This window comes from Symphalangus syndactylus, chromosome 16 (genome assembly GCF_028878055.3).
Source record: "Symphalangus syndactylus isolate Jambi chromosome 16, NHGRI_mSymSyn1-v2.1_pri, whole genome shotgun sequence".
Taxonomy (NCBI): Eukaryota; Metazoa; Chordata; class Mammalia; order Primates; family Hylobatidae; genus Symphalangus; species Symphalangus syndactylus.
In genome coordinates, this window is record NC_072438.2 from 12010381 (window position 1) to 12034710 (window position 24330).

Sequence of the window (24330 nt, forward strand, 5' to 3'; positions counted from 1 at the left end):
TATGCCCGCGAGGCTGCAGGACTTGCGGTCACAGGAGCAACAGAAGCTCCAGGAGCTGAGCTCGCAGCGCACCAAGCACGTGGCATGCGTTCCCTCACATGGGGACACTGAGCCCAGAAAGAGCTCCAACCCTCTGCCCCGCACGCCGCTTTCTTTTTTCTTTCCTTTTTTTTCTTCTTTTTGAGACGGAGTTTTGCTCTGTTGCCCAGGCTGGAGTGCAATGGCGCGATCTCGGCTCACTGCAACCTCCGCCTCCCAGGCTCAGGCAATTCTCCTGCCTCAGCCTCCCGAGTAGCTGGGATTACAGGCGCCCGCCACCACACCTGGCTAATTTCTTGTATTTTTAGTAGAGACAGGGTTTCACCATATTGGTCAGGCTGGTCTCGAACTCCTGGCCTCAAGTGATCCACCCGCCTCGGCCTCCCAAAGTGCTGGGATTGTAGGCGTGAGTCACCACGCCAGGCCGCCATGTGTATTTTAGAAACGAGGATTTTTTTATTTCAAATAGGTACATATAACTGGGGGAGCCAGCCTCCAAAGAGGATCCCCTCCTTCCAATATCCATGCTCCTGTGTAGTCCCCTCCAATCCACTGGAGAGGGCTGACCTGGGTAACTAAGAGGGTACTGCAGAAATGATGGAGTGTGACTTCCCCAGCTAGCTCCCACAAGACATCACGGCTACTGCCTTGCCCTCTTTCGGAGCATCCGCTCTGGGGGAAGCCACTCACCCTATCATCAAGTAGCCCTGTAAAGAGGTCCATGTAGCAAGGAACTGAGGCTTCATGGCAGCAGCCAGCGCCCACTTGCCCACTGTGGTGAAGAAGCCACCTTGGGACTGTATCCTCCGAGCCTGGTCAAGCCTTCAGAAGACAGTAGCCCCCACTGACATACTGACTCTGACTCTATGGGAGACCCTGGGCCAGAACCACCCAGTTAAACTGCTCCTGAGTCCCTGACCACAGAAACTGGATGAGATAATATATGCTTATTGTTGTTTGAAGCTACTAACATTTGGGATAGTTTGTTCTGCAGCAACAGAAAATGAACAGCTAAAATCTGACTTCATGCTCCCACTGGGGCATGGTACAGCACCACAAAACCAGATAGATTACAATTTCTGCGAAGACAGGGTGACCATTCAGACTGTGAGATGAATGAAGATCAGAAAAAGCCTTGTAGCTGTTGAAGTCAGATTTTGTACCACCTTTAACAAAAACATTTTGGGGCCAGGTGCAGTGGCTCATGCCTGTAATCCCAGCACTTAGGGAGGCCAAGGCAGGAGGATCGCAACTCCTCTCCAGGAGTTGGGAGCCCAGCCTGGGCAACATAGCAAAACCCCATCTCTACAAAAAGTTAAAAGAAACTAGGTGGGTGTGATGGTGTGTGCCTGTAGTCCCAGATACTCAGGAGGCTGAGATAGGAGGATTGCTTGAGCCCAGGGGTCTGATGCTGCAGTAAGCAGTGATTGTGCCACTGCTCTCCAGCCTGGGCCACACAGTGAGACCCTGTCTCTGAGAAAAAAAAGAAAGAAAGAAAACTATTTCAGGTTTCTGAGCTTTTTAGATTTCAGAATTGTGGATGAAGGATCCCAGACTTCCAAAAACACTTGTCTTAGAGGGTGTTGTAAATATTCAGTAAGGTCACATGGGAAGTACCCAGCATGCTCTTGCCCTCAATGCAAATTCAGGTACTGGGCCAGGCACTGGGGACTCATGCGCAGACATTGTAATAGTGGAGACAGATCCTTTTCCAAAACAAGAATTGCAACGTATGGAAATTTTGTGTAAGGAAAGGAAGGGGAAAATGTGTATAAGGAAACAATAGGCCGGGTGTGGTGGCTCACATCTGTAATCCCAACACTTTGGGAGGCCAAGGCAGGCAGAACTCCTGAGGTCAGGAGTTGGAGACCACTCTGGCCAACATGGTGAAACCCTGTCTGTACTAAAAATACAAAAATTAGGCAGGCATGGTGGCGGGTGCCTGTAACCCCAGCTAGTCAGGAGGCTGAGGCAGGAGAATCGCTTGAACCTGGGAGGCAGAGGTTGCAGTGAGCCAAGATAGCACCATTGCGCTCCATCCTGGGTGACACAGAGAGACTCCCTCTCAAAAAAAGGAGGAACCTAACTTTAAAGAGGGTGATTAGAGACAAGATAACGGTCCAGCTCTGCAACCTAAAGGGTGAGAAGGAGCCAGGCATGAGAGTTGGCTGAGTGAGTTCACAACTGGGTATGGCCTGCAGTTGGGCAGGAGCTGATACAGGGAGCATTTTCTTTCTTTTCCTTCCCTCCCTCCCTCACTGCATTCTCTTTCTCTCTGTTTCTTTCAAGACAGCGTTTCACTCTGTCACTCAAGCTGGAGTGCAATGGTGCAATCTCAACTGCAACCTCTGCCTCCTGGGTTCAGGTGATTCTCCTTCCTCAGCCTCCTGAGTAGCTGGGATTACAGGTGCGTGCCACCATGCTTGGCTAATTTTTGTATTTTTAGTAGAGATGGGGTTTCACCATGTTGGCCAGGCTGGTCTCAAACTCCTGACTTCAAGTGATCTGCCTGCCTTGGCCTCCCAAAATGCTGGGATTACAGGTGTAAGCCACCGCGCCCGGCCAGCATTCACTGTCTGTGTTCTGAAACTCACCTGGATTTGTGCGGGATAGGGCTAATGCAGCAGGCCTAGTGTGTTCAACCCTGCACATTCCAAAAAAGGGATTGGCCCTAGACCTTTTGGAATATCCCATCTGATAAAAGTGTCTTTGCTGATGTAGGGGCCTTGGACCACACCAGCTAGTCTAAGCTAACTAGAGGCCTTGGGTCATGAGCTTGAGCTCTGAAGGAGCTGGAAACCGAGTAACTCAGGTCACCCACGTGGGCACCCCACGCCTATGTGATCAGCCCCTAACCAAAACCCCGGACACAACGGCTCAGGTGAGCTTCCCAGTTTGGCAATACTCCCGGTACTGCTGTTTTCAGACACATCTGCACCCCTTTCTCCGGCTCACTGTGGACCAGTCATTCTGAAAGAGCCCATGAAAAACACCAAGTTCTCTCCTGCCTCAGGACTTTGCACCTGCTGCTTCACTGCCTGGAATACTCATTCCATTTTTTGCACAAGCACCGCCAGGGGGTGGGGCTGACAGAGGCGCACTGCGGCAGGAACTGGATGTGGGTGTCAAGGTGGTCACAGAACAGACGGCTGGTTAAGCTCCCCAAAGAGAAGCCCTGAGCTGCCCAACAGGTCCCTCTTAGGCCCCATACTTCAGAGGCAGGGCTGCCATGCATGCCTTCTGGATCGCCTCTTGGTGTCCCATGGCCCCAAAGGGCTCCTACCTGGCACACCCTCACCTCCAGGCTCCCCAGGCTCCAACTCAGCAGGGAGGTGGGAGGTTGACGGGAGCAGGCAGGGCATGGGAGGGCTCAGCGGGGGGTATCAAGGGTGGGCAGAGCCTCACCCTTTCTCTTCCCCTCCTCCTCTGGGCACCTTCTTTGATTTCCACAGGCTCCTGGCTCAGACCTCTCCACTCTTCCTGGCTTTCCTTCAGGGAGGTCAGAAAAGTCAGGGACCCGTGGATAAAGACCAGGAGAACATCATGTAGGTATCTGGGCAAAGAAGCTCCTAGGCAGAGGGCCTGGCGAGTGCAGAGCCCCAGGGACCTGTGCAGAGCCTGATCAAGACCCTTGGCGGATTCCAGGGGTGGCTGGAGTGGAGCAAGCAGGGGAGGGACTGGAGTAGCCATGGGAGGGACCAGGACAGACTGAGCCCCGAGCCCCAAACGTCCCCATCACCTGGCCCAGCCCACGTGTGTCCGGAATTGGTGGGTTCTTGGTCTCACTAACTTCAAGAATGAAGCCGCGGACCCTCTCAGTCAGTGTTACAGTTCTTAAAGGCGGCGTTTTGGGAGTTTGTTCCTTGTGATGTTCGGATGTGCTTGGAGTTTCTTCCTTCTGGTGGGTTCGTGGTCTCACCAGCTCAGGAGTGAAGCTGCGGACCTTCGCGGTGAGCGTTACAGCTCTTAAGGCAGCGCATCTGGAGTTCTTCGTTCCTCCCGGTGGGTTCGTGGTCTCGCTGGCTTCAGTAGTGAGGCTGCAGATCTTCGCAGTGAGTGTTACAGCTCATAAAGGCAGTGTGGACCCAAACAGCGACAGAACAAAGCTTCCACAGCGTGGAAGTGGACCAGAGCGGGTTGCCACCGCTGGCTCGGGCAGCCTGCTTTTATTCTCTTATCTGGCCCCACCCACCTCCTGCTGATTGGTAGAGCCGAGTGGTCTGTTTTGACAGGGTGCTGATTGGTGCGTTTACAATCCCTGAGCTAGATGCAAAGGTTCTCCACATCCCCACCAGAGTAGCTAGATACAGAGCGTTGACTGGTGCATTCACAAACCCTGAGCTAGACACAGGGTGCTGATTGGTGTGTTTACAAACCTTGAGCTAGATACAGAGTGCTGATTGGTGTATTTACAATCCCTGAGCTAGACATAAAGTTTCTCTACCTCCCCACCAGACTCAGGAGCCCAGCTGGCTTCCCCCAGTGGATCCCCCACCGGGGCTGCAGGAGGAGCTGCCTGCCAGTCCTGCACCATGCGCTGGCACTCCTCAGCCCTTGGGTGGTCGATGGGACTGGGCGCTGTAGAGCAGCGGACGGCGCTAGTAGGGGAGGCTCAGCGGCACAGGAGCCCACGGCGTGGGGGGTGGGGCTCAGGCATGGCCAGCTGCAGGTCCCGAGCCCTGCCCCGAGGGAAGGCAGCTAAGGCCCTGCGAGAAATTGAGCAGTGGGGCCTGCTGGCCGCTCCGAGTGCGGGGTCCGCCGAACCCACGAACCCCACCAGAAGGAAGAAACTCCGAACACATCCGAACATCAGAAGGAACAAACTCCCGACACGCTGCCTTTAAGAACTGTAACACTCACGGTGAGGGTCCGCAGCTTCATTCTTGAAGTCAGTGAGACCAAGAACCCACCAATTCCGGATGCACGTGGATGCTAGGCAAAAACCCCTAAGAGCCGGCCGGCCTCCAGGAGGGGCCAGGGGTCTTCCCCTACACAGGGGTCCTGGCTCAGGGCCGCCGCCCTTCCCCGTAGCTCCAGTGCCCCAGGACCTTGGGAAATCATCCTGCTCTTTGTCGTGTCCTGAGCCAATGCATTTGCCTTGTGGAGCCCTAGGGAACAGAAAAGCGTAGGCGAGCAGCTGGCAGCCACCATCGCATTTGCTCCCAGAAGGCAAGACGAGGAAGAGAAAATTCCAGAACTATTTATGCGTCTGGGACCCTGAGGTAACCGTGAGCTACTATTAGGCCCAGGGACACAGCGGGTACAGAAGGGGTCTCTGGAGTTTCGTGAGGAAGTATTCGGGCTGTGGGGCTCCGCGACCTCAGCAGGACGCTGCTCTCCCGCCAGCGGAAGCGGGGCGCGCTCAGGGCTGCGGGCAGCGGGGGCGCAGCGGGGAGAGCCAGGGCTTGCGCGCGGAGGAGCGGCCGGTATGGGACCCTCCGGGTGGGCGCGTCCCTGCGGGGCCCTGCGGCCACACCGCCACCGTGCCCAGCGGACCCATCGGCGCATGTGCAGGATGAACCCCTGACACGCGCCCAGAACCCTCTCGTGACCCAGTGATGAAAGCTCGAATTTTACAGGATCCGTATTCATTCCCCGTCGGCTCAAGCCCAGCCTCCGCGGGCGGCGCGTGTCCACGAGGAGGCGGTGTGGACCCGCGGGCGCCGGACCAGGCCTCAGGCAGGAGGTGAGCGCGAGCGCCCCGCCCAGCCCCTCCCCGCCCCGCAACCCGCGCCCCTACCAGCGCCCCCAGCACCCCTGCACCCTCGCTCTCGAGCGCTCTCCACGTTTGTCTCAGAGGAGACCCACTTTGTTCCCCAGCGTGCGCCCCTGAGCGCTGGGGGAAGTTGGTTTGTTTGTTTATTAAGACGGAGTCTCCCTGTATCGCCCAGGCTGGAGAGCAATGGTGCAATCTCAGCTCACTGCGACCTCCGTCTCCCAGGTTCAAGCGATTCTCCTGCCTCAGCCTCCTGAGTAGCTGGAATTACAAGTGCACGCCACTACGCCCGGCTAATTTTTGTATTTTTAGCAGTGAGGGGGTTTTGCCATGTTGGCCAGGCTGGTCTTTTTTTTTTTTTTTTTAACTGAATGTTTCCTTTATTCATTCACACACTTAAGTAACATAGACTTATAATTTGTAACAAATAGAACAAAGGTTACACATATAAGACAACAAAAATCTTGAGTTTGAAAACTTTAGTTATTATCTGGCTATTTTGTCAACATGATAATTTCATATACGACCACGTAAAAACATCGTTGGTGTTTAGATTTTTCCGTTTTATGCCAGCTGTTTCATATTTGTAGACATAACCATGGCATGTACAGAATATGCATAGCAACAGGCCATTCGTATAATATTAGTACAGTTGAAAAAAAACACTATCTTGCTAGGGAGATATGTCAAGTAGATTCTAGTTTCCACATTATTTTGATTTTACTGTATTTAACTTTGTATATATTTTACATGTATTAAATGTTTTGATGAAACATTTCAAACTGTTAGAAATGTTGGCAAACATTAGTATCTATAAAATATAATCTGTATATATTGTATAATCTGGATATAAAATATCCAGAAATCTGTCATATTTTTATTTTATACCAATTACAATGGTCAAAGTTGACACTATTCTTAAATGTACTTAATGATTATCTGGATTATCTCCATATCTATTTTTGGCCCTCTTTTGCCATCCATATGTGAAGTATAAAGATCCTTATTCTTTATGGCATTTTTTTTTTTTTTTTTTTTTTTTTGAGACGGAGTCTGGTTCTGTCACCCAGGCCAGAGTGCAGTGGCACGATCTCAGCTCACTGCAAGCTCCATCTCCTGGGTTCATGCTATTCTCCTGCCTCAGCCTCCCGAGTAGCTGGGACTACAGGCGCCCGCCACTGCGCCCAGCTAATTTTTTGTATTTTTAGTGGAGACGGGGTTTCAGCATGTTAGCCAGGATGGTCTCGATCTCCTGACCTCGTGATCTGCCCGCCTTGGCCTCCCAAAGTGCTGGGATTACAGGCGTGAGCCACTGCGCCTGGCCCCTATTTTTATTTTTTGAAACGAGATCTGGCTCTGTCGCCCAGACTGGAGGGAGTGGTGTCATCTCGGCTTACTGCAACCTCTACATCCCAGGGTCAAGCAATCCTCCCACCTCAGCCTCCTGGGTAGCTGGGACTACAGGTGTGTTCCACGATACCAGGCTAATTTTTGTATTTTTTGTAGAGATGGCAGCGGGGTTGGGCAGCATCTCACTATGTTGCCCAGGCTGGTCTTGAACTCCTGGGCTCAAGTGATCCTCCCGCCTCAGCCTCCTAAAGTGCTGGGATTACAGGCGTGAGCCACCGCCTGGCCTCCATAATTATTTTACTTCCTCAATGCTAGGCCTCAGAGAGCATCCTGGCCACACTAGGGGAGAAAACTTTGTTCTGAATCCCCTTAGCTCAGTCATCCTATGCAGCCATGTCAAGCACAGCTCATGCCTCCTAGACTAGTGGGGTTTGGAGAACTTGCTCCTTCTCCCGGAGGGCCAAGAGGGATGGCAGTGCTATGGCAGGGGCCAGGGCAGTGTTAATAGGACCTCTGAGCACAGATGCACAGGAGGTCAAGGAGGGAGATTTCTGGGGAAAGAGCATTCCAGGCAGAGAGAACAGCCCATGGAGAGGCCCAGAGGCAGGGGTATGTTTGCCAGCACAGAAAACAAGGAGACCCTTGTGGCTGAAGCAGAAGTGGTGGAGGAGGAGAGGCCAGGGCCCAGGTCGTGGCGGCTTTGTAGACCACTGTTGGAACTCTGGCTTTTCCTTGGAGCAAAATGGGAGCCTTGTAGGATTCTTGGGAGAGGAAATCCAGAAAATAAGCAATGGTAGCTTGTCCCCAAGCAGTGGTCTTGGAGATGGTGAGAACCCACCAGGTTCTGGGGGGCTTCTGAAGTCGAGCCAGGAATTCCTAATAACGACAGAATCAGCATAATCATGACCCCCACCCCCAGACTTCCACATCCTGATCCCCACAATTTGTGAATGTGTTACCTTCCATGGCAAGGGGGAATAAAGGCAGCAGATGAATTGAAGTTGCTGATCAGTTACCCTGGGTCAGCAGGTGATCCCAGTGTCATCACAGGATCCTTCAATGTGGAAGAGGGAGGCGGAAGAGAAGGCCAGAGTAACGCAGTGTGAGAAGGATTTTACCTTGAGCCTGGAGGAAGGGCCCACGAGCCAGGGAATGCAGGTGGCCTCTAGGAGGTGGAAACGGCCAAGAATGGATTCTCCCCTAGATCCCCAGAAAGAACGTGGCCCTGCCAACACCTTGACTTTAGCTCAGGGAGACCCCTGTCTCAGACTTCTGACCTCCAGAAGTATCAGAGAATAACTCTGTGTTGTTTTAAGCCACTGAGTTTGAAATAATTTTTTCCTGCAACCACAAGAAACTCATACAGACGGGGGTGAGGTAGGGTTAGGGAAAATCAAAGAGGACCTGAAGACCTTGGCCTGAGCAGTGGGGAGGATGGATCTGCCCTCATCTGCAGCAGGGAGGCTGAGGCTGGGGATGGGGCATTTGAGAGAGCTTGGGACATCGTAAGCAGTGACCTGATCGGTTTCAGTATCCCCAGGGTCTGGCACAGTGCTGCACAGGGGAGGGCCCTCAGGTGATTGTGGAATAAATGAATGAATGTATGATGCATGCATGAATGAATGTTTAGCTGCTGAGTAAATATATGTGGTATGCATGCGTGAATAAGTGGAAGAGGCTGAGCTGTGACCCCAATATCAGGAGTTGCTGGGGATGGGGTGCTAGGAGAGGGTTGGTCACAGCCATACCCCTTGCCTGTCTTCAGACCAGCTCTGGGGGAGCAGCCCAGTGGAGGTATGGCTGCCCCACCTGCTGCCTTCCCCCAGCCAGCCCTCTAGCCCAGTTCTGCAGGCCCCTGTCTGCCTGTCATACACACTATATCCCCGGGAGGCCTTTCACGAACGCCATTTTTCTCCATCTTGCCCCATTTCCCAATCATAGTTAGGGCCAGGACATCTTCCCAGATGCCCTGGCCCCAGAGAGAGGCTTCTGGAAGCCTTCCTATGGGAGCAGGGGACCTTAGGATTTGGATAGCCCTGCCTTGGGCCAAGGAGCCAGCTCTCAGACCCTCGGCCTCTTCTTTGAGCCCCTTAGGAGTGAGGGGTCAGCAGAGCAGGGCTCTCCCAGCCAGCAGCCCAAGGACCTGGGAGGAGTGACAACCCAGGGGCACTTGTCGGCCTGGAGTCTCTGACAAACTCCAATGACGGGTGGGTGTGGCGCGTGGCAGCTGAGGACAGACGAGCACAGCATAAGCCTGCACAGACCCAGAGGGGGAGGGCCTGGCATGTGGCCTGCAGGAAGCCCAGCCCGCACAGCCCAGGAGGGGGAGAGCCTGGTGTGTGGCCTGCAAGCTCTGGTGGCCTTGACAGATCTTTCCTCTCTGTAGCCTTGATGTTTGCATCTGTTCAATGAAAATTAGCCACAGCTTACTTTTGTCATGTATTAAAGACATTTGTAGCAAACATCCATGATGAGCTGGCGTGTGCCATGTTCTCTGCTACTCCCAGCCCACCTCTTCTGGATGAGGGTGATGTGCCCATAAGGTAGAGGTGATGCCACCTGTGCGGGTGATGCCCAGGAGAGCCCTGAGCTGCACAGCCCCTGGGCTACGTGGTAAGGGTGGCTTTTGGGTCTTTGGTGGCTCCCATTCCTTGTCAGAACCATTTTCCTCCTCCTAGAAGCCGCCCTTCTGGCCTCCTTCCTGTTCCACCCCAGCCCCTCCACACACCAAGTGGGGTGTCTTTATTTCACTCCCCACGGAGCCTTCATCTCAGCTGCCAATGCGGGTTCAGGTGCCATCTGAGGCATCTGCTGATAGCCAAGGTGTTACCTCTCAACTCCGGTGTTGGGTGATGGTTAAAGTGCAGTCTGCAGATTAAGATGTTTGATGGTAAAGCTTAATGCTGATTGGAGTTATTGACAACAGAGAGGTTTTTGGAGACAGAAACTGCTGAGGAAGACGAACCCCAGGAGAGATGCTCTTGGGGGCAAGTTACGTACCTGGCAGCTCCCTGCAGGCTCCTCCCCAGGTTGAAAAGTCCCTTCAGGTGGGAAGAGCCCAGGGAAAAGTGTAGTCCTCACTGAACGGCTGAGAAACTGGGGCTCAGAAGGAAGGACTAACTGCAGCCTTGGTGGCCCCCAGGACAGAGGACAGGGCTCCCCATGCCCCCAGACCCAGGCCCTCATACTCCCCACCAAAGGCTCAGGAATTTGTGGCTCCATGTAGGAGTGTGGGTGAAGGCGAGCTGAAAATAAGCAGGATGGCTAGAAACTGGCAGGGAGCCAGATCCCCTCCGCAGCCCCCACCCACAGCTGGGCTTCTGGGCTTCCCCCGCTAGGCCAGACACCAGTGGCTTCTTCCCTGGCGTGGGGCAGACGGACGGTCTCTGGATGCGGGGGAATATCAGGCTCAGCGGGGCTGAGGTTTCATGCTGAAGGCGGGAGGATCTGATGCACATTTACATGATGCCGAGCCCCCAGCCCTGTCCCATCCACCTACCCTCAGTGCCCAGAACGCTGGAAGCCAGACCTCTCCCCTCTACGCAGGGTGTCACTGGGGTGTCCAGGGAACCTGATCAGCAGATCACATGGGCGGTTTCCTGCCAGGTCACTGCTTACTAGTCCCTACTCTCCAGCCTGAGAAGCCAGCTGGGATGACCAGACATCTGAGAGATTTCTCTGACATGGAAGAGAGAGACAAAACAAACAGAAAAAGGGCAACTGGGAGGAAACAGAGACTGTTCTGCGAGAAGACAGCTTGGAAAAAACTGTCATTAATATCTTCAAGACAGAAAGATAACATTTTGTATTTATGAAAAAAGAACTGGGTGTCATAAAGAAGGAACATTTAGAGAATATAAAGAGCACTTGGAAATTTAAAATAGGATCATGGAAATTGAAAACTCAGTAGAAGAGTTGGAAGATAAGATTGAGGAAATTTTATAGAAATTAGAGCAAAAAGTTGAAAATAAAGCCCCGTGCAGTGGTGCATGCCTGTCGTCCCAGCTACTCAGGAGACTGAGGCGGGAGGATCACTTGAGTCCAGAAGTTCGAGACCAGCCTGTGCAACATAGCAAGATCCTGTCTCCAAAAAAAAAAAAAAAGGTTGAAAATGAGAGAAAAAAAGGAATTGAAGGACCACTCTGGGAGACTTAACATCTATATAATATGTCTAGATAGGGAGAACAAGGAGGGGAGAAAATCATCAAAGAAACAATCCAAAAACATTTCACAGAAATTAAACTCAGCCGAGTGCAGTGGCTCACGCCTGTAATCCCAACACTTTGGGAGGCCAAGGCGGGCGGATCACCTAAGGTCAGGAGTTTGAGACCATCCTGGCCAACATGGTGAAACCCTGTCTCTACTAAAAATACAAAAATTAGCCAGACGTGGTGGTAATCCCAGCTACTCAGGAGGTCGAGGTGGGAGAATTGCTTGAACCTGGGAGGCAGAAGTTGCCATGAGCCGAGATCATGCCACTTCACTTCGGCCTGGGTGACAGAGTGAGACTCTATCTCAAAAAAAAAAAGAAATTAAACTCAAGTTTCTGGATTGAAAGGACCCGTTGAGTGCTTAGAACCAAGAATGAAAGTAGATGTGTACTGAAGGCACATCAAAGGGAGTTTCAGAACATGGGAGACGAAGAGAAGATCCTGTAACTATCCAGAGAGAAACAATAGGTCCTGGCCAGGAGCAGTGGCCCACACTTGTAATCCCAGAACTTTGGGAGACCTAGGCGGGCAGATCACTTGAGGCCAGGAGATCAAGACCAGCCTGGCTAACATGGTGAAACTCCGTCTCTACTAAAAATACAAAAAATTAGCCAGGTGTGGTGGCAGGTGCCTATAATCCCAGATACTTGGGACGCCGAGGCAGGAGAATAACTTGAACCTGGGAGGCGGAGTTTGCGTGAGCCGAGATTGCCCCATTGTACTCCAGCCTGGGCGGTAAGAGTGAAACTCCATCTCAAATAAAAACAGAAAAACAATAGGTCCTGTACAGCTGGCCAGGATCAGAATGGCTTCTGACTTCACAACAACACAACTAGATGGTTGAAGTCAATGAATGAAAGCTCTCAAAATTCTGAAGTTGGATCATTTCTAACCTCGATTTTTATACTTAGCCAAACTATTCATCATGAGTGAGGGTAGAAGAGAGAATTTCAGAATGATAAGCCCTCAAAATATGCACATCCCTGGCCCCTTTCTCAGGAAGTGACTCCAGGGTATGCTCCGTCAAAGAGAGAGTAAACCAAGAAAGAGGAAGTGGTGGGATCCAGGAAGCAGGGGATCCTACAGAAGACAGAAGGGCGAAAGAATGCTGGTAAAGGGAGGCCCCAGGGTGAAGGCTATGCCCCCAGCTCACAAAACAGTCTATTTTGAGTTGGCAGAATATTCGACATACTGAAATGCTTTAGGGGAGACTGGGACATTTGGCAGAATTTGGAGTTGAATTAGTAATAAAAAAAATTAAGCAAAATTAGAAAGACAGCATTTATTAACTCCGGAGGAAACAAGAAGTTAAGCAGGGAAGGGAAAGTTACGATGGCCCATTACATAGCTCAGGTATGAAAGAGTTCATGCCGTCCCCTGACAATGTCAACTGTGACTCTTGACCTAAGTCAAAGATGATATAGTGATACTGGAGGTCAGGAAGTAGCAGTGTAAGTGTGTTTTTCAGAGATACGAAGGTGAAACCAAAAGAATGAGCTGCAAATTGAAGGCAGTTGCCTCCAGAGATGTGAGTACAGGGAACTGCTGTATTTCGTAAGCAGCCTTGTAAAACTATGTAGCTGTTTAAATTATGTGCATGTGGCCGGGTGTGGTGGCTCATGCCTGTAATCCCAGAACTCTGGGAGGCCAAGACGGGAGTATTGCTTGAGCCCAGGATTTCGAGACATGCCTGGGAAAGATGGCAAGACCCCATCTCTACAAAAAATAAATTAGCTGAGCGTGGTGGTACACACCTGTAGTCCCAGCTACTTGAGAGGCTGAGGTGGGAGGATCGCTTAAGCCCAGGAATTTGAGGTGGCAGTGAGCTATGACTGTGCCACTACACTCTAGCCTGGGTAACAAAGTGAGACTGTCTCTCTTAAAAAAAAAAAAAAAAAAAGAAAATGTGCATGTATAACTCTGATGAAAAGTAGAAACTAAATTTGAAACACACTCATGACTTACATACCCAGTTTTACCTTGTTGGTAAGTCAGCGGGATTTGAACTTGTGCCTCGGGATCGACAGATTTCTGTGCAGTACTAGAGCATGTCCCTATTGTCACAGGGCCACCCGGCACCCCCTTAAGTGCGGTATTGACAGGGAAAAGAGCATTTTACCAATTCAGGTCTGTGCACACTGGCAAGGGAGCACCTCTCAGCAGCCTCCTGCACTGGAGAATGCAGGGAGGGAGCAGGGTTGCTACTGGGGGCTCCCGTCATGCCGCAGTGGGGGCTGTATGACAGCACACCCCTATCCTGCTAACACCTGGCCAGGTAGAGTGTGGCACTGGGGGATTCTCAATGACTGATCTTTTCTTTTGAGGTGGAATCTTGCTCTGTCGCTCAGGCTGGAGTGCAGTGGTATGATCTTGGCTCACTGCAACCTCCGCCTCCCTGACTCAAGGGATTCTCCTGCCTCGGCCTCCCGAGTAGCTGGGATTACAAGTACCTGCCACCACACCCAGCTGATTTTTGTATTTTTAGTAGAGACGTGGTTTCGCCATGTTGGCCACGCTGGTCTCGAACTCCCGACCTCAGGTGATCCCCCCCACCTCGACCTCACAAAGTGCTGGGATTACAGGCACGAGCCACTGCACCTGACCCGACTGATCTTATAATAAGCACACACATTAATGTGTAGTAATAAAATGCTGCTTTTACCTGCCATTATATATGGGGTGACACTAAGTTGTATCTTCAGTGAGCGAAAATGCTCATTTGTATCTAATTACTAGTGAAGTAGAACATTGTCTTAGTCCATTTTGTGGTGCTGTAACAGAATACTCGACTGGGTCATTTATAGAACAGATTTCTTTCTTTTTTTTTTTTTTTTTTTTTTTGAGACGGAGTCTTGCTCTGCCGCCAGGCTGGAGAGCAGTGGCGTGATCTCGGCTCATTGCAACCTCCGCCTCCCAGGTTCAAGCGATTCTTCTGCCTCAGTCTCCCGAGTAGCCGGGAGTACAGGCGCCTGCCACCCCGCCCAGCTAATTTTTTGTATTTTTAGTAGAGATGGGGTTTCACTGTGTTAACCAGGTTGGTCTCTATCTCCTGACCTCGTGATCCGCCCGCCTCGGCCTCCCAAAGTGCTGGGATTACAGGCGTGAGCCACCGCACCAGGCTAGAACAGATTTATTTCTTCCAGTTCTGGAGTCCAGGAAGCCCAAGATCTAGGAACTCACACTGGGACAAGGGCCTCCTTGCTGTATGATCCCGTGGAGGAAGGTGTCAGGGCAACAGGGCATGCCCCAGAGAGAGAGAGAAGGGACGGAGGCCAAACTCGTCCTTTTATTAGGAACCCACTCCCACGAGAACTAACCTGCATCAGCTAGAATGGCATTAATCCATTCATGAGGGCTTGGCTTATTAAAAGTCCCACCTTTCAACACTGGGGCACTGGGGACTAAATTTCTAATACATGAACTCCGAGGGAGACATTCAAACCCTAACAAACATGTTTATTTATTCATTTATTTTTAGAGACAGGGTCTCACTTCATCACCCAGGCTGGAGTGAAGTGTCACCGTTGTAAATCATTACAGCCTTGAACTCCTGGGCTCAAGTGATCCTCCTGCTTCAGCCTTCTGAGTAGCTGGGACTATAGGTGGGCACCACCAGGCCCAGCTAACTTATTTTTATTTTTTAGTAGAGACCAGGGGTCTTGCTATGTTGCCCAGGTTGGTTTGAACTCCTGGCCTCAAGCAGCCCTCCCACCTCCACCTCCCAAAGTGCTTGGATTATAGGTGTGAGCCAACATGCCCTGCCAGGGATTGATTGATTGATTGGTTGATTGATTTTTAGTGACAGGGTCTTGCTCTGTCACCCAGACTGTAGTGCAGTGGTGTGATCACAGCTCACTGCAGCCTCAACATCTTGGGCTCAAACGATCCTCCTGCCTCAGCCTCCTGAGTCATAAGATTTTAAACTATTGGCATTTTAAGTTTTGTCATTCACACATAATTAATTGTTTACTCTGGCACTTTCCTGAGCAACTATAAGCCTAAAGTGTTTCATTGTCAAAGAGTGACCAAGGGAAGCTACCCACTAGGGCTCATGGAACCACTGATCTCTTGCAGCAGCTGGGGTCATGGGCAAGTTCTCATTCAAATTCCAAGCTCTACAAATTTGTGTTTAAAACTCTCCAGGTTTAGGCCAGGTGCGGTGGCTCACGCCTGTAATCCCAGCACTTTGGGAGGCCGAGGTGGGTGGATCACGATGTCAGGAGATCGAGACCATCCTGGCTAACACGGTGAAACCCCGTCTATACTAAAAATACAAAAAAATTAGCTGGGTGTGGTGGCGGACGCCTGTGGTCCCAGCTACTCGGGAGGCTGAGGCAGGAGAATGGCGTGAGCCCAGGAGGTGGAGCTTGCAGTGAGCCGAGATCACACCACTGCACTCCAGCCTGGGGGACGGAGCAAGACTCCGTCTCAAAACAAACAAACAAACAAAAAACTCTCCAAGTTTATTTGAGCAATTACTAGACTGGACTGGGTCCTGGATCAAATTGGTTCTGGTAATTCACTCGATTGAATTCAGCTGGAGGCCTCAGAGAGGTACCCTTTTTTTTTTTTTTTTTTTTTGAGACGGAGTCTCATTCGGTTGCCCAGACTGGAGTGCAGTGGCGCAATCTGGGCTCACCGCGACCTCCGCCTCCCGGGTTCAAGCAATTCTCTGCCTCAGCCTCTTGAGTAGCTGGGATTACAGGCATGGGCCACCACGCCTGGCTAATTTTTGTATTTTTAGTAGAGACGGGGTTTCACCATCTTGGCTAGGCTGGTCTAGAACTCCTGACCTTGTGATCCACCCGCCTCGGCCTCCCAAAGTGCTGGGATTACAGGCGTGAGCCACCACGCCCGGCCCACCTTTTTTGATGATGGATTTGTTTCAATTCAAGGAGTCTGTGAAAACTGAAATTGGCAAAACTAATATAATTAATTGGAGTGTCTTGGCTAAAGATATTACTGATTGACGGACATCAGATCCACTCCCACTGGAAAACAGATTGATCCCTTATGAAATAGTTACTGGAAGGCCCATACCTTTAATAACAGAGCTTCACCTGTCTCCTAAACTCTGATATGACTAAATAATGCAAGACTTTTTTTTTTTGAGATGGAGTCTCACTCTGTCGCCAGGCAGGAGTGCTGTGGCACAATCTCGGCTCACTGCAACCTCCGCCTCCTGGGTTCAAGGGATTCTCCTGCCTCAGCCTCCTGAGTATCTGGGACTACACATGTGCACCACCATGCTCGGCTAATTTTTTTTGTATTTTTAGTAGAGATTGGGTTTCACCATGTTGGCCAGGATGGTCTCGATCTATTGACCTTGTGATCTGCCCACCTCAGCCTCCCAAAGTGCTGGGATTACAGGTGTGAGCCACTGCACCTGGCCAATACTGCAAGACTTTAATGCATTGTGACAAAGTGTACTTTCACCATTGACTGAGGACAGTCAAACCTTTCACAGTCTAGAACCTGGAGATTTGGTCTTCTGGAAACTACATCAGAGAGAGACTGCCCTTGAACCCCATTGGAAGAGACCATACCAAGTTCTTCTCACCACCCACATAGCAGTAAAACTTCAAGGCCTCAAACTTTGGATTCACTTCTCATAACTCAAAAGGGCCCCTCCAGGCTCCTGGAACCGTATATGTGTTGGAGACCTCAACGGAAGGCTGACAAGGGAAGTTTTTCTTCAGATGCAGATGGGATCCTGGATGTGGGCGGCTTTCCCAAGGTCACATATCAAGACTTCTCTCTCCTCACGAAAGCCTTATATTTTTTCCTTTTTTTATTTCCTGTTGTCTTAATCCCTTCCCTTTCCTTACGGGAGAATCCACTGGACCATAAGCTGTGGATGGCTTTAGCACAAGCTTATGCTCTAGCAAGAAACCAGATAAATTGTTCAGAGTCTGTGGGCTAATGCTCCCCAAATCAGGAGACAATCCACTGATGCCAGTGCGTCTCCATATTCCCAATAAGTCACCCTGGGCCGGGCGCAGTGGCTCACGCCTGTAACCCCAGCACTTTGGGAGGCCGAGGCGGGTGGATCACCTGAGGTCAGGAGTTTGAGACCAGCCTGGGGAAACGGTAAAACCCCGTCTCTATTAAAAATACAAAAATTAGCCAGGCGTAGTGGTGGGCGCCTGCAGTCCCAGCTACTCAGGAGGCTGAGGCAGGAGAATTGCTTGAACCCGGGAGGCAGAGGTTGCAGTGAACCAAGATCACGCCACTGCACTCCAGCCTGGGCGACAGAGGGAGACTCTGCCTCAAGAAAAAAAAAGTCACCCTGAAACCTCAAAGGAGTGTGGAAAGCTATCCTTGATTTTTTTTTTTTTTTTAGAGACAGTATCTTGCTCTGTTGCCCAGACTGGAGTGCAGTGGCATGATTTCAGCTCACTGCAACCTTGGCCTCCTGGGTTCAGGTGATCCTCCCACCTCAGCCTCCCAATTATCTGGGACTACTGTGGTGCACCACCAAGCCTGGCTAATTTTTTGTAAAGACACGGTCTTGTCATGTTGCCCAGGCTTGTCTCAAACTCCTGGGCTCAAACAATCCACCCACCTTGGCCTCCCAATGTGCTGGGATTACAGGCGTCATCCACCGTGACTGTTCTATCCTTGATATTCCAGACATCGCTGCTAATGCCTTTCTTTTCTTTTCTTCTCTTCTCTTCTCTTTTTTCTTTTGTTTTCAGATGGAGTCTTGCTCTTATCGCCCAGGCTGGAGTGCAATGGCACGATCTCGGCTCACTGCAACCTTCGCCTCCCAGGTTCAAGTGATTCTCCTGCCTCAGCCTCCAAGTAGCTGGGATTATAGGCATGCGCCACCACACATGGCTAATTTTTATATTTTCAGTAGAGATGGGGTTTCGCCATGTTGGCCAGGCTGGTCTCAAACTCCTGACCTCAAGTGATCCACCCGCCTCAGCCTCCCAAAGTGCTGAGATTACAGGTGTGTGCCACCACGCCTGGCCTGCTAATGCTTTTCTATACTCACTGGAAATAGCACCCTGTCCTTTCCAGTTACTAACCGAATCAGATATAGAAGCCCTGTCCAAATGAGACCTACAAAAGGTACACTGTGCTTCCAGGCATCATGTACTCAAGACCTGGGGACCACCTATGTGGGTACAAGTAATTCCTTGTATGATGTCACTGGTTAAGTCATGGAAGGTCTCTTTTCTTTTTCTTTCTTTTTTTTTTTTTTTTTTTTGAGATGGAGTCTTGCTCTGTCACCCAGGCTGGAGTGCAGTGGCGCAATCGATCTCTGCTCTCTGCAAGCTCTGCCTCCCAGGTTCACGCCATTCTCTTGCCTCAGCCTCCCCAGTAGCTGGGACTACAGATGCCTGCCACGACGCCCGGCTAATTTTTTGTATTTTTAACAGAGACGGGGTTTCACCATGCTAGCCAGGATGGTCTCGATCTCCTGACCTCATGATCCGTCCGCCTCAGCCTCCCAAAGTGCTGGGATTACAGGCATGAGCCACCACGCCCAGCTCCTGTCTAATTTTTATACCAAAGAAGTGAAATTATGCCATTTTTGAACTTTAAGGAAACTAATATCTTAAAGGATTAATTAGGTCAGAAAAATACATAATTTATCATTGGATTTTGGAAAGTTTGTCAAATATCAAATCTTTAAAACAATCGATATCACAAAATAGGATCACAGATCATTGTAAAATAAGTCATTCATTTAACCGAAGTGATAACTCAAGGATTTCAAAAAAAGGTGAAAATCTTCATTCTTTGAGAGAGGAGATTTAATTTTCCAAACAATAAGTCCTACTAAAAACAGTATGAAGCCAATTAAATTTGTTTTTCTTTTTTTTTTTTTTTTAGTTTTTTTTTTTTTTTTTTGAGACGGAGTTTCCCTCTATTACCCAGGATAGAGTGCAGTGGCACGGGCTCAGCTCACTGCAACCTCTGCCCTCTGGGTTCAAGCAATTCTCTTGTCTCAGCTTCCTGAGTTGCTGGGACTGTAGGTTCATACCACCATGCTCAGCTAATTTTTGTATTTTAGTAGAGACGGGGTTTTGCCATGTTGGCCAGGCTGGTCTCAAACTCCTGACCTCAGGCGATCCACCTGCCTTGGCCTCCCAAAGTGCTGGGATTACGGGTGTGAGCCACCACGCCAGGACTTAAATTTGTTTTTCAAAATTTTATAAACAGTCTATAAAATGTTAATCTTGACCATAAGATATAACCTCCATAAGCCTTTTATAACCTTTATTAAGGAGTCTGTTAATGCTGCAAAAGAATCTTGTTAATCTGACACAGGGGCTCATATGCTGGTCTTGCACCAGTGTGCCTTTGACATTTATGATTAATTTGTAGAGAAACTGAACTTATTTTATCTTTCAAAAATCAGCCCTAACCATCTCACACACCCACCTCTTCGGCGATAGTCCCTGGGCCTTGAGGAGTTGAGTAGCTTTAACTTCTGGCTCTGTGTCTTAGGAATGCAGTTTATTCCGAATGGCAACTTCTACTGGGCCTGAAGATGAGGCTTTACTGTCAGTATTTAAGATTTGGCAGGACCTGGTGTCTTTTTTAGACTCAGCATCATTGTCTCGGGTAAATACCCAAGATTCGTTGTCTCATGGCCACAGAAAACCAGGACTTGGCACATCAGAGTGAGGTTAAGAGCAGAAGTTTAACAGGCAAAAGAGAAGAGATCACTGCTGAGAGAGGGGTCCCAGAGAACATGAGTTGCCACCTCCACTGTGAAGTGAAGGAGGTTTTATAGATGAGCTTGAGGAAGCGGTGTTTGATTTCCATAGGGCACAAAAGATTGGTCGGACCAGGTGTGGTATTTGCATAGTGCATGAAAATCTGGCCACCCCCACTCTAATCTTTTATTATGCAGATGGGTTCTCTGCCTGGCTGGTGCCATGTTGCCAGCTTCTTTACAGTACACGTGGTGACAAAGAAAAGGGAAGATGGAGCCTCCTCCGTGTTGAACATACCTGGCTCCCAGGTAGCCCTTTCCTATTGGCACAGCTGCTGGCATTCACCCGTGCAAGCTTCCAGCTTGCTTATCCATGTTTGCAGCTTGATTTTTCAGGCTGCTTTTTGTTAAAAAAGAAATGATTTGGGGGTTGCTTTTCTTTTCTTTTTCTTTTTTTTTTTTTTTTTTTGAGATGGAGTTTCTCTCTTGTTGCCCAGACTGGCGTGCAATAGTGAGGTCTCAGCTCACTGCAACCTCTGCCTCCCAGGTTCAAGTGATTCTCTTGTCTCAGCCTCCCAAATAGCTGGGATTACAGGTGTGTGCCACAATACTCAGCTAATTTTTGCATTCTTGGTAGAGATGGGGTTTCACCATGTTGGTCAGGCTGGTTTCTAACTCCTGACCTCAGGTGATCCACTCACCTTGGCCTCCCAAAGTGCTGGGATTACAGGCATGAGCCACCACGCCTAGCCAAGAGGGCTGCTTTTTTGTTAAAAGGGAAATTTCACTATGGATTCTGTTGTCCCTACTATCTGCCTAAATAATTTCTTTTTAGCTCCTGTATTACCAGGAGTTAAAGCCCTGTGACTCAATGTCACAAGAACTTTTAAAGCACATACAGAAAGATACACGAATGTAATAACTTCAATTTAAAACCTTTGTCCCTCAGGTTCAAGCGATTCTCATGCCTCAGTCTTCCAAGTAGCTGGGATTACAGGCACCTGCCACCACACTGGCTACGTTTTGTATTTTTAGTAGAGACGGGGTTTCACCGTGTTGGCCAGGCTGGTCTCAAACCCCTGACCTCGTGATCCGCCTGCCTCGGCCTCCCAAAGTGCTGGGATCACAGGCATGAGCCACCATGCCTGACCCTTTTATTTTTCAGCAAAATTTTTTTCACTTGATTTTTTTACTAAAATAGTTATTGCAACAGAGGCTACTCTTGGTTTTTGTTCTTGAGATGGAGTCTTGCTCTGTTGCCTACTAAAAATACAAAAAAGTAGCCAGGCGTGGTGGCGGGCGCATGTAGTCCCAGCTACTTGGGAGGCTGAGGCAGGAGAATGACGTGAACCTGGGAGGCGGAGCTTGCAGTGAGCCGAGATTGCACCACTGCACTCCAGCCTGGGTGACAGAGCGAGATTCAGTCTCAAGAAAAAAATAATAATAATAAAATAAAATAAATGAAAAAGACAAGGTCCTAGGAGAGTAAAACAAAAACATGAAGGCCTTTTAAATACAAACACGCACACATACACACCTGCACATATGCACACATACACACATATATCTTGGATGTTAGCCTTTAAGCTGACTTTTAACCATTGAGCTCCTTAAAAAAAAAATCCTTTAAAATCTCATTACCATATTTTAGCTAGGACAAATTGCTGCTATTTCAGAAGTACCAAGTATCAAACCAGAAAGGGCTTGATTTAGGAACCAAACCCAGGCTGTCATGGTGGAAAAAAAAAATGCAGGACCTTAGCTATCAAACTGCAGGGTGGGGTGACAGACATTGCTCCTTCAGTTTGGCATGGCTCACAACAAGGTGGCCTTGTTATGTAAATAAAACCCCTTAAGTAGTCAAAATCAAAAAAGTGTCCTTTTTTGGCCGGGCGCAGTGGCTCACGTTTCTAATCCCAGCACTTTGAGAGGCCAAGGCGGGAAGATCACCTGAGGTCAGGAGTTCAAGACCAGCCTGGCCAACACAGTGAAACCACATCTCTACTAAAAATACAAAAATTAGCCAGGCATGGTGGCACATGCCTGTAATCCCAGTTACTCAGGAGGCTGAGGCAGGAGAATCGCTTGAACCCGGTAGGCGGAAGTTGCAGTGAACTGAGATTATGTGTCTCAAAAACAAAAAACAGAAAAACAAAAAACTTTCCTTCTTTTTTTTTCCCCCTTTTTTTTCTGGCCATTTTTCTCCCCCCAGCACACCACCTGTGTGTGTGTGTGTGTGTGTGTGTGTGTGTGTGTGTGGTAATGTAGCCACTTTAGAGGCCTTGTTCCCCATAATTTGGAACTTTCCTTTGGATTTGATGAAGTCAGATACAGTTGGTCAAACCCAATGGGAAAAAGACTGAAACAACAACAAAAACAGAAACAAACAAAGAACAACAACAACAAAAAACAGTTAAGCAAAACAAACGATCACACAGCTTCTATGATTACTGAGTGTTCTAATGATAAGGAGAAATTAAGACCAGCTGGTTGTTAATCTTAACTTTAGCCAAGACAAATGCCAATTCAGTTACTTACCCGGCGATGGGTCTCAGGCTGTAGACTTCTCTCTACCATCCTAGAAGCAGGAAAAAACTCATCTTCCCTGTTGGAAGAAAGCTCAAACTCCATAAGGGAGTTACCTGCCTTCCATCATCATGGAAACAGGAAATCTTGCCTTCCCTGTTGGAAGCAAGTAAAACTCCAAAAAAAGAGGAGTTGTACAGCAAAATAAACTCTAAATCTTGACCAAATTTGGGGAGATGAGGGATTCTCTGGAGGTGGTGCTCTCGGACCTCAGCGAACTGTCCTATTGGTTTGAGCCATAAAGTTAGCTCATTCAGGTACCAAGCACCAATAGGAGACTTGTCAAAAGTCAGAGGCAGGCCGGGCGCAATGGCTCACGCTTGTAATCCCAGCACTTTGGGAGGCCGAGGCGGGTGGATCACGAGGTCAGAAGATCAAGACCATGGTGAAACCCCGTCTCTACTAAAAATACAAAAAAATTAGCCGGGCGTGGTGGCGGGTGCCTGTAGTCCCAGCTACTCGGAGAGGCTGAGGCAGGAGAATGGCGTGAACCCGGGAGGCGGAGCTTGCAGTGAGCCGAGATCGCGCCACTGCACTCCAGCCTGGGCGACAGAGCGAGACTCCGTCTCAAAAAAAAAAAAAAAAAAAAAGTCAGAGGCATCTCCACTCAGAATCTCCCCATGGTTACCAAAATGTGAACTCTGAAAACCTGAGACAGGTCTCAGTTAATTTAGAATGTTTATTTTGCCAAGGTTGAGGATGCACACCCATGACACAGCCTCAGGAGGTCTTCATGACATGTGCCCAAAGTGGTTGGAGCACAGTTTGGTTTTATGCATTCTAGGGAGACATGAGACATCAATCAACATATACAAGATGAACATTGGTTCCATCTGGAAAGGCGGGACAACTGGAGGCAAACCCGGGAAGACTCGAAGCGGGGAGGGGCTTCCAGGTCACAAGTGATCACATTCTTTTGAGTGTCTGATGAGCCTCTCCAAAGGAGGCAATCAGAGATGCATTTATGTCAGTGAGCAGAGGGGTGACTTTGAATTTAATGGGAGGCAGATTGACCCTAATCAGTCCCCAGCTTGACTTTTCCCTTTAGTTTAGTGATTTGGGGGGCCCCAAGATTTATTTTCTTTCATAGAATGTACATTCTGCAGTTGTTGGGTAGAATGTTCTGTGAATATCTGTTAAATATATTTGTTTTATGGTATACTTTAAGTCTATTGTTTCTTTGTTGACTTTCTGTCTCGATGACCTGTTTAGTGTTGTCACTGGAGTGCTGAAGTCCCCCACTATTCCTGTGTTGCCCTCTATCTCATTTCTTAGGTCTAGTAGTAATTATTTTATAAAGTTTTTTATAAATTTGGGCGCTCCAGTGTTAGGTGCATATATATTTACAATTGTGATATTTTCCTGTTGGACTAGTCCTTTTAGCATTATATAATGACCCTCTTGGTCTTTTTTTAACTGTCGTTGCTTTAAAGTTTGTTTTGTCTAAGAATAGCTACTCCTGCTTGCTTTTGGTATCCCTTTGCATGGAATATCTTTTTCCACCCCTTTACCTTAAGTTTGTGTGAGTCTTTATGTGTCAGATGAGTCTCTCGAAGACAGCAGATTCTTGTTTGGTGAATTCGTATCCATTCTGCCATTCTGTATCTTTTAGGTGGAGCATTTAGGCCATTTACATTCAATGTCAGTATTGAGATGTGAGGTACTGTTCTATTCATCATGCTATTTGTTGCCTGAATACCTTGGGGTTTTTTTCATTGTGTTGTTGTTTTATAGGTCCTGTGAGATTTATGCTT

At 49.2% G+C, this 24330-nt stretch overlaps 1 long non-coding RNA gene across 1 annotated transcript; it reads left to right on the plus strand.

The window, feature by feature from the left end:
- Positions 1 to 5124: 5124 nt before the first annotated feature.
- LOC129464533 (uncharacterized) lies at positions 5125 to 23737 on the plus strand. The gene is made up of 3 exons (XR_008651630.2): positions 5125 to 5261; positions 5619 to 5725; positions 23361 to 23737. It is a non-coding gene; the product is annotated as an uncharacterized lncRNA (long non-coding RNA).
- The last annotated feature ends 593 nt before the right edge of the window (positions 23738 to 24330 follow it).